Genomic DNA, 17,902 nt, shown 5'->3' with positions numbered 1-17,902 from the left:
ATTGGTGGAATGAGGCATTATGACATCACAATCTCAGCTCTGGAATGTTGCTACTCTTTGGATTTCTTCTAGGTACTTGGACTTGGGTTGGCCACTGTTGGAAACAGGATACGTAGCTTCATTGTTTAACAAGCCCAATCGGCTCTGATAATGGGCAGTTTGCACATCGTAATTGATGTTATTTGACACTAATTAAAAGTTATGCGCACAACTTGGCGTATGCTGTAAAGCGCTTGCATGCCAGTTCTAGGGTGCAGATCTGAAAAAGCCATGAGAAGCATGAGCGGATCGTGGGCCTTCCTAAAAGTTAGGCGCACTGTTATGGAATACTCTTGATCTGTGCACAAGTCAGGCACAGCGATGGAGGTCCGGTTTGCCTTGGCCTAAATGGGGGTGCCTAAAAGTTACGTAACGCACCGGCACTTAGCGTAGTTCTGTTAGATGCAAATACCTTCTATAGAATTACGCTAAACACTGTTCTAAGCACTGATTTTTTGGGGGTGCCTTAATATAGAATTTGCCCTAACAGTGCATGCAAGTGGTGCTACTCTATAAACCATGATTACAGTTAGGTGTGGTTTATAGAGTAGCGCTAAGTGCCGGAAGCTGCAATTACATTTTGGCACTATTTACATCCGTGGAAACCTGCTGTAAATCCCCACGTGTAAATTAGGCGCAGATTCCCCTAATTCTGTGACCAACGTGCAGAAATGATAGGAATGTCCCTGTTCTGCCCATGACCCTCCCATAGCCACGCTCCCTTTTCAGATCTGCGCACTAGAATTTACGAGCACCTCTTTATAGACTACACCTAAAAAGCTGCGCGTGTAAATCCTAACTATTGCCAATTTGGGCCAATAATTGCATATTATTATCCGATTATTGTGCTGATTGGCTCATTATTCAATTCAGTTGTGCATGCGAATTGGCTGCACGGCCAAATTTGCATGCAAATATGTAGAATCTGGAAAGATAGTATGTAAGTGTCAGAGGGAGCGTTGTATTGTATTTATTGAATTTGATATACCGCTTGTACATAAGTATTAAGCAGTTTACAAAGCTAATAATATAATAAGGCTGCCAAATGTGCAATTTACAAAATACACCCCTGCTGCATTCACGCAACTACAATTACGCCAGGTCTGTGGCTGTTATAACTGTGATCAAGTACACCATCACATAATACTATCATAATACCACCGGCATGCCAATGGTGTTATGATAATACAGTACTCCCCCGAAATTCGCGGGGGATTCCGTTCCATTTGCGGTTTTTCGCCTGTCAAAAGGCAGGAGAGGGCAGCTGGAGCGCCAGCGGGTGAAGAAAATCACTCACGGTCTGCTCCGACCGCCTCTTCCTGTAGTAAAGTCGGGCTACACCAATCAGGAGCTGCTTTGACACGCATCTCCTGATTGGTGTAGCCCGACTTTACTACAGGAAGAGGCGGTTGGAGCAGACCGCGAATGCAATGAGCGATGAGTCATCCCATTCCTTTTATCATTTTTGTTGCCCTTCTCTGTACCTTTTCTATATTCCACTATATTTTATCATGTACTTATAGAAATCCCTCCCTCTCCCCCTCCTAGAACTCAAGTGCCCGTGTGAAGGTTGGTACAGTGGAAAACCTCGGAAGTGCAGGAATGTAGCTTGACTAGAATTTCCATTGAAATGAAAGCAGTGTAAAACTCATGCCACTTAATTATGTATTTTGTGTGTGTGTGTTTATAAAGACTTGAATTGGAGGAAGAGGAAACCTCTTAAAAAAAAAAAAATAAAAATCCCAGAAGTTTGCAGAGTTAGGAAAGATTTACACGCCTATGCAGTTGTTATGACCGCTTTCTACCTTTTGCCTATCCACTCCCACACTGCCCTCCTCCACCCAGCAAGAAACTAAAAACAAACCCTTTCTGATATCTCCAGCGCTTAGCACTGTTCTGCTTTTCTTCTGGAGAGAGTTCATGCCCTTAACCACTTCCCACGAGACTGAGATCGTCAAAAGTGAGCCAGGGAGAAAGTGCTGACAGGGCAGGTTGCAAAAAAGCGTGTTGTTTCATGGGCACGCCCTCACAGGTCTCTGGATTTAATTGCTTCCTCCAGCTGGACCCATTCGTATGACTTTAGAGCCCTGCTGCTACGCCTGCGTTTTCTCAGAACAGCATTAGAAAGCCAGCATTCCTAGGACTAATTATGAGCGGGGTATCGAGGGTTTTGTTTTTTATGTTTTCCTCTTTCCAGATCATCCCCTCTTTTTTTTTTTTTGTTACACATGCAAAAGTTTATGTTCAGCCTCCCCTATGGCGAACTCCTATGTGGGTCCACTGAAAAGTATCCTAATTAAGTAGGACTGCATTAAAATATAGGCGTAACACATTTTAACGCAAGGCTTTCCTCTCTGCTAAGCCCATTTCTAATGCAGCAGTATTGTAGACATTTTTCAAAAAATTATTTTCAGGTTATGCACTAATGTTTGCATTAATGTTCCTTTGCTGAAAAAAGTTAATGCGGGAGCTCTTACATAGAAACATAGGAAAAACAGCAGAAAAGGGCTATAGCCCACCAAGTCTGCCCATTCCAAGTATCCCCTCCCCTGAATTTACTCCCTTAAAGATCCCATTTTCTCTTAAAATCCGTCACGCTGCTGGCCTTTATCACCTGGAGTGGGAGTCTGTTCCAATGATCCACTACTCTTTCGGTGAAGAAGTACTTCCTGGAGTCGCCATGAAACTTCCCTCCCTTGATTTTCAGCGGATGCCCTCTGGTGGTCGAGGGTCCCATGAGCCAGAAGATATCATCTTCTGACTCGATGCGTCCCGTGATGTACTTATATGTTTCAATCATATCTCCCCGTTCTCTTCTTTCCTCAAGTGAGTACAGCCGCAATTTTTTAAATCTTTCTTCATAAGTGAGATCCTTGAGCCCCAAGACCATCCTGGTGGCCGTTCGCTGAACCGACTCGATCCTCAGCACGTCCTTTCGGCAGTGTGGTCTCCAAAACTGAACACAGTACTGACCAAGTACTCCAAGTGAGGCCTCACCATGGCTCTGTACAACGGCATCATAACTTCAGGTCTCCTGCTGACGAAACCTTCCTATTAGGAAGTGCTAAGTGCACATGCATTATCTCTGCATTAACCTTTTAATGTGAATGTGCTAGCTGTTCAGGCTTCTACATCCATTCGGTGCCCATGACACCCCCCCAGCAAAAATATATATTAAAAAATAATAAAATAGTCAGCATATGAGTTAGTGCATATTGACAAGCAAACAATTTCAGCACATTTTGTGGTAAGTCTTGTTTAAGAACATAAGAGTTGCCCTACCAGGACAGAGTACATTGAAGGTTTATCAATCCCAGTATCCTGTCTTCATCAGTGGCCAATCCAGATAACAAGTACCTGGCAAGATCCCAAAAGAGTAAAACAGATTTTATGCTGCTTATCCTAGAAATAAGCAGTGGCTTTTTCCAAGTCCATCTTAATAATGGCATATGAGTTTTTCTTTTGAAAAATTATCTAAACCTTTTTAAAACCCTGCTAAGCTAAATACTTTCACCACATTCTCTGGCAACAAATTCCAGAGTTTAATTACACATTGTGATTTGTTTTAAATCTACTTCTACTGTATTCTCTCCTCCAGGTCAGCCACAGTGGCCTATCCAGTCCTGGTTTTGCTGCATTGCATGTGTAGGTTTGTGGTTCTCATTTCCTCACTGATATCTCTAAGGAAATCAAAGCTACGCACCTGCACATGAAATAGAAGAAAACCAGGACTGGGTCAGGCTGTTTGGCTGACCTGGGTTAAGAGGGTAGCCATAATCACATCCCATAGAGGATCCAGCTGTCTTCAGGACTAGCACAGCTGCTCAATCCTGAGGAGTGGGATTGCCTTGCAAATTTATGCTTCCTTCCCTCTTACCACACTCACATCCTCCCCATAAATGGGGGAGGGAAACAGAGCAGGAGGGTTCCTCCATTCCCTGAAATTCCCCTTTTCTCTATATTTCTGCACATTTCCCTTCAGCCTGATTCTTAAAACTGGCACAAGACTAGAAAATCCATAAAAACTACTTTACAAGCTGCCGGGCCATACTGTGGCCCTGCGAGCTTGTGCCAGAAACAGGCAGGCACATGATGTTGTCCTGTGCTGTACTAATTGTCTGATAACAATGGGACAAACCTCTCTGCTCTGGTAATGTTTGGTTGGTAGTGTATTTCCTTTTTTTTTTTTTTTTTTTTTTTTTTAATATTCTCTGCTAAGGTTTCCAGTACTTTGCCTCAGCTGTAGGGGAGGGGAAGGATATTCACCTTAGAAACATGAAGAATACAACAGCAGAGCAGTGATGTAGCTGTCAGGGCTGGTCATGGGGGAACAAAGTGCCAGTTCTTAGAATGTGACTTTCTTCTGGGGATACAGAGTGTGTTGGAAATAATATTTGTCATGGGAATAGGGCACTTGTGCTTCTTACCTCCGTACTTGGAAGGAGAAAACCTTTAGTTCTTGACCATGCAGGAAAAAAAAGTCTTTAGTGTACAATGATGCTTAAAATACTTGTTTGAAGTAATCCTCAATTCAGGATATACCCGATCCTCAGAGGGTCAAATTACCCAAAGATTCATGTGACAGAAGTCTCCGAACCCGATCTTCATGGGATCAACGTGCTTTTTTTTTTTACCATATATATTTTTTTCGTTTTAGTTTTAAATTACTATATATCAATTGAATCTTTGGGTAATTTGACCCTCTGAGGATCGGGTATATCCTGAATTGAGGAATTTCTTTAAACGTGATTCTATTAAATACACTGGAAGTTTGATTTGCTGTACAAGATAAGATTTGATTCCAGTGCAAGGTATAGCCACTAGAATATTTGCTAAAATACTGTTTGAGCATCATCCTGTATGAAAGACTTTTTGTCTTCTGTATGGCCAAAGGTTTTCTTCTATTTTGTGCCTCTGGGGAATAATGCGTGGTGGATAGGGAGAGAGCCCTGCGTGAGAAATTTAGAGCATGCTTGGCAGCTGAGGTCTGCTGCATTCAGCCACTCTGTCATTATTGCTGCTATGAACTATCCAAGCTTAACAATGCTCCAAAAACTAAAAGAAGCCATAATGTTGGGACGGACATGCTTGGGGTGATTTTATAGAATGATACTTGACAAAAAATGTCTCAAAGGAACTATTTCAGGTGTCCTATAAACAAAGCACCAGGTCTTTTTTAGCTAGACCCTGGAGAAACTGAACTTGTCAGATTAGTACTAGATGCCGTTTACAAGATGCATGCTCAAAGCCGGCAGAGACTGGGAAGAAGAAGATCTTCAAGCCGGCACCGGCACCGGCGCTTGTGGGCTGCATGCCGGTGCCAAAGGGGGGGTGAGTTAAAGTTGGTTGGGCGGGAGGTTCCTGTTCTTGCGGGGGATGCCGATTCGAGCGGGGGGGGGAGCGGTTCTCGTGCCGGTTCCAGACGGGGGGGGGGGGGGTGAGTTAAAGTTGGTTGGGCGGGGAGTGCCTGTTCTCACGGGGGGTGCCGGATCACGCGGAGGGGGGGGACTTTGCGAGCGGGGGGGGGGGGAGCAGCGCCCTGGCCTCGGGGGGGGGGGGGTGGGAATGTATCAAAGCGAGTTTCCATTATTTCCAATGGGTTACGAGCATGCTCCTGGAACGGATTATGCTCGTAATCCAAGGTACCACTATACTTGCAATTGTGCACTTACCTGCCATCAGTTGAGTGTGAGCATTTACAAACGCTCTCACCCTTACAGAATACTAGCTGAGCATGGATCATCCTATCTTCGAGTGCCAATTATTGAATCTAGCCCCTTGTACCTTTAGAAAACAGGCTTTTACACTGATCCCCAGTTCCTTACAAATGTCCGCACACATACCTATCTGCTCCAAAGAAAGTGTGCATTTGTGAATGTACTCTATGCATCTGCGCACATAATTTTCTAAAACGCATGTGCACACGGGCTTGTCGTGCCAACGGGACTTGCGCGCCTCTGTGAAGCCGAACGCTATGGCAAATCGTAACCTGTTCACTGTATATTGTGTCTGTTGACCTGTAACCTCTCCTGGGCTCTTTAGAGAAGACGGGATAGACAACGAATGGAATAAATAAACAAATATGCCGTCGGTAGTTTCACTACCAGCATGGCCTGCCAAGGTGGGCAGGTTTCAGCGGAGATGTCAGACTAACGATGTGCCACCCGTCTGGTTGGAGACGGCAGATCGAGTTTGATGCGGCAATGGCAACAACATCAAATTTACACTGTGGAGAAGAAAGGCCCAGCAATCTACTTCTGTATTCTGCCATGAAAACTTAATATAGTAACATAGTAAATGATTGCAGATAAAGACCTGAACGGTCCATCCAGTCTGCCCATAAATTATACCCATTAAAAAAATACAATTTTAAATTAACTTGTCTCTTCTTTGATATTTCTGGGCCTTAGACTGTAAAGTCTGGTATTGTCCTAGGTTCCAAATGCTGAAGTTGCCATCTAATCAAGCCATTGTGACATCACTGCTGAGGTTGGCTCTTAGGCATTGGTGGACTGAGGCATTATGACATCACAATCTCAGCTCTGGAATGTTGCTACTCTTTGGGTTTCTGCCAAGTAACATAGTAAGTTTCCAAGTTTCCAAGTTTATTATAAAATTTGATTAATCGCATATTCCAAGTTCTAAGCGATGTACAGCTAAAAATTATAAAGTTAAGGGAAACATACATGACTAACAAAATCATTCCTAAGCATATTAAATAGTATAAGATACATAACATAAAATAACATGACTAAACATAACTAACAAGACTATTTTTACATACAAAATCAAATAATGGGAAAGTTGCAGGAAGAAATACAATTGAATATAAAAGAAACAATTAAGGTTAATAATACATTGGGAAAAGGGAAAAAAATTACTGTAATTTAAGGAAAAATTAGAAACATAAAGAATTCAGTTAATCACTGAAAGCGTCTTTAAAAAGGTAAATGACGGCAGATAAAGACCCGAACGGTCCATCCAGTCTGCCCATAAGTTATACCCATTAAAAAAATACATGATTAGATTAACTGGTCTCTTCTTTGATATTTCTGGGCCATAGACTGTAAAGTCTGGTATTGTCCTAGGTTCCAAATGCTGAAGTTGCCATCTAATCAAGCCATTGTGACATCACTGCTGAGGTTGGCTCTTAGGCATTGGTGGACTGAGGCATTATGACATCACAATCTCAGCTCTGGAATGTTACTATTCTTTGGGTTTCTGCCAGGTAACATAGTAAATGACAGCAAATAAAGACCCGAACGGTCCATCCAGTCTGCCCATAAGTTATACCCATTAAAAAAATACATGATTAAATTAACTTGTCTCTTCTTTGATATTTCTGGGCCATAGACTGTAAAGTCTGGTATTCCTAGATTCCAAATGCTGAAGTTGCCGTCCAAGCTCACTGCAGCCTATCCAACCATCCCGTTGTTTGCAGGATATCTACCGTAAAGTCTGGCCAGTAAAATCCTTGTGTTCCATATTAGTGGAGTTCCCATTGATGCCCACCCCAGCCCATCCTACACCTGCTCGGTCTGTCCAATACCGGCCTTAGTTCTTTAGTTTACATCTTTTGTTTTCTAATTAGACATCCTCTATTTTTATTCCACGCTTTTTTGAGTCCCATCACTGTTTTCCTCTTCACCACTTCCCTCGGGAGGGCGTTCCAGGCATCTACCACCCTCTCCTCCTAAGTCTTCCTCCCTGTAAACCTCAAATTATACCCTCTAGTTTTCCCATTTTTATCTTCTTTGGAAAAGATTTGGTTCTATATTAATACCTTTCAAGTATTTAAACGTCTGTATCATATCTCCCTGTCCCTCCTGTCCTCCAGAGTATACATATTTAGGTCGCCTTCCTTTGGATCGCTTCAAGTCTTTATATAATGATTTTCATCAAGTCACTAAGACTTGAACATGAGTCGATAATACCTAACTTGCACATTGCAAATTTGCTCCAACTCTGCCCAGTCTATGCCTACAGGAGCACCTTGTCAGTATACCGTATTTTCACGCATATAACGCGTGCGTTATACACGATTTTACAAACCGTGCATAACCTTGCGCGTTATACGCGTGAGCGCATTTTATAACTTTTTTTTACATAGTTCCCCCCCCCCCCGTCGTCCGATTCACCCCCCCCCCCCCCGCTGGACTGCTCGCACCCCCACCCCGAAGGACCGCTCGCACGCACCCGCACCCCCACCCTGAAGGACCGCTCACACCCCCACAGCCTCCCGACCCCCCCCCCCCCATCATTTAGAAGCTCCTACCAGTGTCCTGCTGCTTCCTCTTGGCGGTCCCGGCCCTTCTGTGAGCCCTGCGCCTGCGCTGCTTCCTCTTCCGGCGGTCCCGCCCTTTCTCTGACGTCAGGCGCAGGGCTCACAGAAGGGCCGAGACCACCAAGAGGAAGCAGCAGGACACCGGTAGGAGCTTCCACATGATGGGGGGGGGGGGTTTCAGGAGGCTATGGGGGTGCGAGAGGTCCTTCAGGGTGCGGGTGCGGGGGGAGTGCGTGCGAGCGGTCCTTCGGGGTGGGGGTGCGAGCGGTCCTGCAGGGGGGTGAATCGGACGTCGGGGGGGGCATCAGGCTTTCAGGGTGGGGACAGGACTTCAAGAGGGAGAGGAGAGTCGGGGCAGGCGAAAGGAGAGTCGGGTGGCCAGAGGAGAGTCGGGGCGGGCGAAAGGAGAATCGGGCGGCGACGGGAGAGTCGGGGCAGCATGCGCGGTATACGGGTGTGCGCGGTCTTAAAATGTTTTTTTACATATATTTTGGTTTCCCGCGCGCTATACCCGTGTGCGCGTTTTACACGGGTGCGCGTTATCTACGTGAAAATACGGTACATACTTATTGTACACTTGCTTTCTGCTGAATAATTTTATTAGAGCTTGTTTCAGCATATAAAACATGCTTAATGTGGAAAAAGCTGTATAAAATTGTCCTCATAGTGTGCATAATTTAACAAATCTTAGATGCTGTTTGTTTCCCAGATGGTGCTAGGTTATGAAAACAATTTTATTTAAACAAATTTTAAGGAGCAACGATTTCATAGAAATAAAATGTATGCATTTAACATATTTGGGGGGGCCAGTATGTTCAAGAATTTCAAGCAACAAGGCAAAAAAAAAAAAAATAAATATCCCAATCCTGTATGCTAATGCCTTCAAAGTGGAAACAGCAGTTCATCCGGCAGAAATGTTTCTCTGTGGCTTTAAAGATATTGAGTGCAGAAGTGCGTCAGCGAGACTCAGGCGGCAGACAAACCTGGCAGACTGAGGGAGGAGGAAGGCAGAGAGGGGAGGGAGTGCGCACAGAGAACAGAACAGCTCTAGTCTGGGCTTCCAGCCTCCTGGCTAGACGGTAGAAACTTACAATTGAGTTGCTGAGCAGTTCCTCCCCTCTCTGCAAACTCCCTGGCTCAGAGCCATGCCCTTTCAACAGTGACCTTGCCTGCAAATAGCACACAGGAATTCTTCCAGGCACAGTGCAATAGAAAAGGGTCAGAGGCAGGAAAGCACTTTTTTTCTATATGTCCATACCGATCTATATTATGTATGTGCACGCCTATATATTTTTGTTTGTGTGTGTATATGTTTTAGCTAATCTTTGTGTACATGTAAAATTTCATTATAAAATGTCACAGATGAAATGTCAGAGCATATCTGTATTTTGGAATTTTTTGGGGTACTTCTAAAAATCTCAAAACGCTTTCGCTATTTTTATCATTCCTGTTAATGGGGCTGACTGAATTCTAAATTGTGAATAGTTGTAATAATCCCATCTCTTGCCAAAGCTTTCTGTTATCTTCAGGTTCAATTATCTTTTAGCAGAATTATAACCCATTTTCCTCTTGTGCTTGAAATTGAGTGACGTTCTTTCTTGCTTGTTGAGCAATCTTGGACAGTTACCCAGAAGACAAATTTTTCTTCTTTCTTCTGTCTCTCTCATGCAAGTCGCATGAACACTGCAAAGAATGAACTTGATTCCAAGTTCAGATTCCAGTTCCTGTTTTTAATGTCTATAGAGTTTTGAGAAAATTTAAGTACCTTGGGCTGGATTCTGTAAACGGCGCCATCAGCATCGGTCACCTAAAAAATGGCTGCTGGTTTTGTGTCATGCTACGGCGCTGTTTCTAGAGTCGCAACTTTGTGAAAGGTGGCGCCGGAAAAGCAGACCTGTGTTTTAAAGGTCTACATTTCCGGTGACTACCTTTTTCGTGAATTGCGGCTACGGTTGCACTTTTACGATGCCTAGCACCACACCTACAAGTGGGGTTAGGCATTGTAAAGTGCCTCTGTAGATGGGAGAATAGCGGCCATTTTGGAGGCACCCTTAGGTGCCTCCATTTAAAAAAAAAAAAAAATCGTTTTGTAATTGTTTTTAAACAATACGGTCAATTACTACACCGTTTATCACCAATTAAAATAATTAAAATTAGCCGGTGGTAGGACAACTACTGCCGCTTAAGTTAAGAGTGCTGTTCCTAAAATCTATGTTTATAATCTATTTGTGCGTCGCTCATACCTATACAGGCTCAAGGCAACTTTAACCCTTTCAGGACCATAAGGATCGTAGGCCAATTTTTGTGGTTTTGACGACATTTTTATGGTAAAAAGGGCTTGCAGATGCCAAAAAATTGATTTTTTTTGTGAAATATCATTATTTTTATTTAAAAAAATCACACTTCTGGCTTATGGACAGTGTGGCAAGTGAATCTTCTCGTCAATCTGGCAACGACGCTAATGAATGAATGTCGGAACCAGTTTGTTTACATAAAGGCAGTATCAAATGGAATCCGTACATATCAAATTTAGAACGGTAGACTATCCCAATCAAAATTGATAGGATTTTAAAGTTATGGGACAAATAGGTCCCTTGGTCCTGAAAGGGTTAAAGAGAGGCGAGAGAGAGGGGAAGGGGATAGGGAGGAGGGGGAGGGAAGAGATAAGAGGGGGTAGTGGGGGTGGAAGGGGAAGGGGCTCGTCTGCCACCTAAAAAAATGCCACCGACCGTGTGTCAAATCACGCAGCGGCGCCCTTTCTAGAGTTGCGGCTTCGTGGAAGTTGCCACCAGAAATGTAGGCTGGGGTTTTAAATGTAGGGCCAGCATAGAAAATGGAATGAAGGAAAAAATGAGTGAGGGAAAGGGGAATATTGTTGCATTCGTTGGGTAGGGAATGGCATTAGTAGCGGGGGCTGGTTTGGGTTGGATTATGACAATAGATGGGGTGGGGAATGTTGTTACAATTTTTTTAAGGCTGCGTTGTAGCACTTCAGGTGATTTGGGAAGACATGGCAGAGTTTCGTAACTATTTTGTAGAACAAAATAAAACTGTTAATAAGCGTTACTTGTTACAAGCGTTGCAAGGTTTTGAGATCGAAGAAATCTGCATATCTCAGTACATGTTGTCGCATAGGGTTGACGTGACAAAACTGAACTAACTTAGTACCTGGGAAACCACATAAATAAAGCCGGACAGACCTACAACACATTCCGAAAATCAATTAAAACTGTTCTATTTGTCAAATTCCTTGCTTAATCAGATCACCTCTCTCAGGTATTTTTTTTTTTCTTCCCCTTTTAACCCCATTGTATTATGTAACATCTTTCTTCTCTCATGTATTCTTTCTCCATGCTTCTCCAATTCATGATGTAACTTCCTTCTTCTTGCATTTTGTAATTCGCTGATTGTCCAGCTTTCTTTCTATGTGAACCGCCTAGAAGTCAGTTTGACTATGGCGGTATAGAAAAATAAAGTTATTATTATTATTACCTGTTTTCTCTGTCCTACAGAGCAGACTCGATTTTGGCTCTTGGTGACTGGTGTTGCCTAACCTCACCTACCAAGAAGTGTTGTTTGCGTGGAATTAGTATCAGATATTTAGGATTATTATGCGTAGAAGGAGGCTTTGTCATTTGACCCTAGCCATCGCTTCAAGAGAGTGTAGCATAGGGAGAACGAGACAAGAATATATCTTCTCACATGCAGCATGTCATTAGCGTCTGCTCTATTTGCCAAACGTTTTGAAAATTAATTCTTGTGAAATTTTGCTATTGCCTTCTATTTGTCATTTGTAAATCATCCCCTGTTTATTTAACTGCTGGAAACCGAGTCGAGCCTTCTCAGAATGATGACTCGGTAAGCTTTAGTTTAGTCTCGTGCCCATCTTTCTGGTACCCTCGGTCCAATTTCCTGTGGAATGGTATTCAGATTAGAGAGGCCGTCGGCCCAGTTGGCAATCGCATGAAAAGCACCAAGATTCACATGGACATGGAAATAGGGCCTAACACTGCACGTCAGAATGTGGTGCCTAGAGAGCTGGGTTTTGAGGCCTGTTGGTTGGGGAGTGTGTTCAAGCTTCGCTGCCAAATGGTTTGCCTTATACATATTTTTCAGAGACCTTCAAGCTTTCTTTGCTGCATACGTGACATAAGAACATAAGACTTGCCGCTGCCGGGTCAGACCAGTGTGGTCCATCTTGCCCAGCAGTCTGCTCACGCGGCGGCCCTCTGGTCAAAGACCAGCGCCCTAACTGAGACTAGCCCTACCTGTGTATGTTCTGGTTCAGCAGGAACTTGTCTAACTTCGTCTTGAATCCCTAAGAAGGGTGTTTTCCCCTATGACAGACTCCAGAAGAGCGTTCCAGTTTTCTACCACTATCTGGGAGAAGAAGAACTTCCTTACGTTTGTACGGAATCTATCCCCTTTCAACTTTAGAGAGTGCCCTCTCGTTCTCCCTACCTTGGAGAAGAGGCCCAGTTTCTCTAATCTTTTGCTATACGGCAACTCCTCCGGCCCCTTAACCATAGATGACCAACAAAAAGTGCCGGGTTGATGGTATTTAAACTACCTTAAGCCACTGACCATGATCGCAAACGGTGGTCACTGCCACGTGGCACCTCTTTGCATCCTTGTTCTCTTTCTCTATTGTGCTCTGCACCTTTTCCAGAAAAGCAGTGTACTGTGGGTGAGTGTACTGTACAGAACATATTTGGGGGGGGGGGGGGAGAGGAGAAATCTGTGCGTTTTGACAGCTTAAATATGACGCTGTTAGCTTCCTGTGTGCTACGGCCTTCTGTCGCCTGACTCAAAATGGTCTGTCATGAAAAACAATTCTCCCACAAACCAGAGTGTCATTTTTTAAAGACAGATTGCAAAGGGCTTTTTTTTTTTTTTTTTTTTTAAGGATCTGGATTATTTTTTTTCCTCTTTCATATTTAGCATGCCAACAAGATTGCCTTAAGAGGCAGCCTTTATTTCCTTGCAGGAAGCTCTTTGCTGACTTTTTTCTTTAGTACTTGATAGCAGCACTGTATCTGCTCGTAGATCAAAGTGTTGTAAAGACTAAAAACTTGTTAAGGTAACTATCTAGTTCCACAGCCTCCGAGCTAATGAGGTCTTGGGGGTTTGAACCAGTGTTGCATAACCATCGGGGCAGGGACTTCACCGTTGAACCGAAAAAGTGACTCCTTATCTGGATGAACTGGAGACCTGTATTCCTACTTTATCATGCTTTGTTTTAAGGTCAAAAACCTGCTTATGACTTTGAAACAGAAGAGTCTTAGAAGGAGAAAGTCCATAAAAATGGTTTCCTCCATATTGTCTCCTGCGAAATATCTTTTAATCTGGTTTGCAGAACCTCGAGGCCCATACAGTAGTGCCTTTATCTAGACCCAGGGGTAGGGAACTCCGGTCCTCGAGAGCTGTATTCCAGTGGGGTTTTCAGGATTTCCCCAATGAATATGCATGAGATCTATTTGCATGCACTGCTTTCAATGCATATTCATTGGGGAAATCCTGAAAAATCGACTTGGAATACGGCTCTCGAGGACCGGAGTTCCCTACCCCTGACCTAGACCATGGGTAGGCAATTCCGGTCCTTGAGAGCCGGAGCCAAGTCAGGTTTTCAGGATATCCACAATGAATATGTACGAGATGGATTTGCATGCACTGCCTCCTTGAGATGCAAATCTATCTGAGATGCATATCTATCCTGAAAACCTGACCAGCTCCGGCTCTCGAGGACCGGAATTGCCTACCCCTGACCTAGACCAAAGCTAACATGGAAAATAAAGGAACCTCCTAGGACAAGGGTGTCAGAGTCCCTCCTGGAGGGCCGCAATCCAGTCGGGTTTTCAGGATTTCCCCAATGAATTATGCATGAGATCTATTAGCATACAGTGAAAGCAATGCATGCATATAGATCTCATGCATATTCATAGGGGAAAACCTGATTGGATTGCGGCCCTCCAGGAGGGACTTTGACACCCCTGTCCTAGGAGCAGATTATCTGGCAAAGTAGACTGCTAAATCTCCCATGGCAGAGTAGGTTTTCAGTAGTAATAATAATAATAACTTTATTCTTCTATACCACCACAATCTTGCGACTTCCAGGCGGTTTACAATCAAGAGAGCTGGACATTCAGCGAATTACAATATGCAGATAGTCAGAGGAAATACAGAGTGCAGTGACTTTAAGAAAGCAAAATTATAGAAATACAATTTGCTGTGTAAGAGTATAAGATATACAGTTTGGTAAGTAATGTCTGAGAGGACCTGTTTGGAATAGGCCGCACATTTCAAAAAAAATACAGCGAAAAATTACGATAAGATAAAGATAACAGTTTATATGTATCACAGTACTGTGAGTGAGTGTCATTCAGGAACAGTAGATATTTTCCTGTCTCCAGAGGGTTTACAATCTGTACCTGAGATAGTGAAGGGTTAAATGACTTGCCCAAGATCACAAAACACATTAATGGGATTTGAACCCTGGCTTTTACCCTGGTTCTCAGCCTACTGCTTTAAACATTAGGCTACTCCATGGTGCTACTGTGTCTTCAGGAATTGAAATAATTTACACTTGCAGAGAGTTGAATACTCTAAAGCAGTGGTCTCAAACTCGCGGCCCGCCAGGTCCTATTTTGAGGCCCTCGGTATATTTATCATAATCACAAAAGTAAAATAAAACCATTTTGATCATATGTCTCTTTACCTATAAATTACAATATTATTATTAAGACTTAGCCAAAAGGAAAGATTTACAAACTATAAAGAGTTTTGCCTCATGCAAAATTGTCATTTCTTTAATAAGAAGAAATTAACTATTCTTTCTGCGGCCCTCCAAGTACCTACAGATCCAAAATGTGGCCCTGCAAAGGGTTTGAGTTGGAGACCACTGCTCTAAAGTGCATGATAATATGTCCAGTCAAAGGCATTGTAAGTAGAAAGCTGAGATGGTTTGATAGCTAACTTTTTGCTCTCATTTTCTCCTCTCTTCCTCCCAAAATAATACCGAAACATGTCATAAAGTTCTACTGATCAAAGATAAACTCTACAAGAATGCTATTTGTGCTCTAGGTGGAAAATTAAAAGCAAAGAATTAGTCCTAGACCTGCTGTCTTTCCATTCATGAAAACTACTACAGTAAGATGCTTAAAGTTATCCAGCAGGTTTTTGGTAATTAACTCAGTAGAAGAATCACAGCGGAAGATCCATGATTTCTTGCCTTGGTTGGTTTGCCCGCTGGTGAAAGAAACGGAAGTACTGAGAGATAACATGAGCAGAAGGTATTTAATATCTAATGCAAATCGGATATGATATGCTTCTCTCTGGTTTTAAATAGGTTTCAGATTTTATCATTTAAACACCCGTCTATTAAGATGTTTGTTCAATTCCTCTTTATTTTCCCAAATAGCTTTTTCTCAGCTCAGTTTTGGGATTCAAGCTCAGCGGGAGCTGGCTTTAAGTGGACTAAAGTGGTGTGTTTTGTTATCCAATGGAATATATTGTTACGCTCCTCATCCTGGATAATTGCAATGATAACGGCAAACGGCCGTTTTAGTGCGTGCTAAATGCTAACGCGTCCGTAGACTATAATGGAAGGCGTTATTGTTTAGCACGCCATAGTAAAAGGACCCCTATATCTCAGTAGACTAAAACGTTCAGTCATGCAGTTGAAGAACAGTATAACAAATCTGAATGAATAAATCAATGGAAGACCCCACTTGGAATACTGTGTCCAACATTGGTCTCCCAACCTAAAGAAGGATATAAAACTGCTGGAGAGGGTGCAGAGACGAGCAACGAAGCTAGCAAAAGGTATGGGGAAACTGGAATACGAGGATCTACTTAAGAGACTGGGATTGCTCTCCCTTGAGAAGAGGAGACTGCGAGGGGATATGATCGAGACCTTCAAAATACTGAAAGAAATCGACAAAATAGAGCAGAAAAAAATTATTTACATTGTCTAATTTGACACGGACAAGAGGACGCGGAATGAAGCTAAGGGGGGACAAGTTCAGGACAAATTTCAGGAAGTTCTGCTTCACGCAACGAGTGTTGGACACCTGGAATGCCCTCCCAGAGGAGGTTATTGTGGAATCGACCGTCCTACGATTTAAAAGCAAACTAGATGCACATCTCCTTACAAGAGGCATAGAGGGATATGGGTGACTAAAAATTACGCCAGGTGTACACCTGGCAGGGCCTCCGCATGTGTGGATCACCGGACTTGATGGACCGAAGGTCTTATCCAGAGATGGCACTTCTTATGTTCTTGATGATAGGAACATTCCTGAATCCTGAAGGAAGTCAGGCTTAGAGTGGGGCAGTCCATATCTGCCTTGACGTGCTGGTTTTGTGTCAGGTAAATGACCTGAAACCTTTTTTGAACTGTGGCAGATTTTTCCTTTACCCAGTGAAAGATGGAGGAGACCATGACCTCTCGCTCAAGATCACTATTCCTCATGGCCATTATTTTACAGTGGAAGCTGTCAGTCCTCTGTTGCTCTTTGTCATCGTGGAGTTGATATGAGAGGAAGGCTCTTCTCCAGCACCCTGCTGAACCCTAATCTGTCCCCTTCTCAAGGTCTAAAAGCCCTCACTCTGTTAGTGTTGTATGTGGCTTGCCAGGCTTCCTCTGCTAGCTTTTCCCTTGCTTTCTTTCCTTACATGCCAAGAATGTAGGAAAATTTAAAAAAAAAAGAAAGAAAAAAAAGCCCACAGGAAATGCCTCGTCGTTCCTTTTAACGACATCTCCAGCTGCAGTTGGATGGGAGAATTGGGTGAGGGGGAGGAGCCACGTCAGTGGAAAATTATTCTGCCAATTCAAACGGGTGCATCTCAGCTTTGCAGACAGAAGAGGCTTTCTATGTTCACTTTTGGCTATATTTGAATGTTCTCTCAAAAAGGGATGGAGGAGCAATTAATAATGACGTAGCCTTTTTAATGTATTTGTGCATGGGGTTAAATTGTTTTAAATTTTAAGCATAATTGATTTAAAGATAAAGAAGTCTTTTAAAAAATTCATCCATTTTAGTAGCTCGGGTTGCAAAGCAAGAAGCCCCTTTAGCTTCCTGGGATACCAGGCCATTGATAAATGCATCCCTTGCGGAGTTCAAGTAAACTGGATTTGCAAAAATCATAAATCAATGGCCTCTTGTCCTGAGAACTTAGAGGGCCAGCGTGACAGGGCAAATACTACAAAGGACCAAAATTTTGAAGGCTTCTTTTATCTTTAGTCCCTTACGTAAATGAATTCACGTAATTAGAAAGTGTTGTCCTTATTAACTTCACCTCCCCACCCCTTTGAGAGAACATTGAAGTATGGTCAAAACATAATTTAAAAAAAATATATATATATCCTTTTCTGATTTATGGCTTGGGTTCAAGAATCCAATAAAATTCTGCCTTTTTTTTGATTTGAGGCCTTTTAAATTAGTCAAAGGATGCTGATGTCCTGGGCTTTTCGCTTAACTTCCAGCTGAGGGGTTGATGTAGAAAGCCGTGCAATAGAGCCACACGCAGGCGGCCCCGCGCACGGTGTCTGCCGCAGAACTTAAACCATGAGATGCGGTA

The 17,902-nt window shown here is 43.1% G+C and overlaps 1 protein-coding gene across 3 annotated transcripts in view; it reads left to right on the top strand.

Moving 5' to 3' along the window:
• SKI (SKI proto-oncogene) overlaps positions 1-17,902 on the top strand; it is a 212,804-nt gene that overhangs the window by 101,852 nt on the left and 93,050 nt on the right. The window lies entirely within an intron of this gene.

Source organism: Geotrypetes seraphini, chromosome 15, assembly GCF_902459505.1.
Source record: "Geotrypetes seraphini chromosome 15, aGeoSer1.1, whole genome shotgun sequence".
Lineage (NCBI taxonomy): Eukaryota > Metazoa > Chordata > Amphibia > Gymnophiona > Dermophiidae > Geotrypetes > Geotrypetes seraphini.
This window is presented reverse-complemented; position numbering and strand designations above follow the sequence as displayed.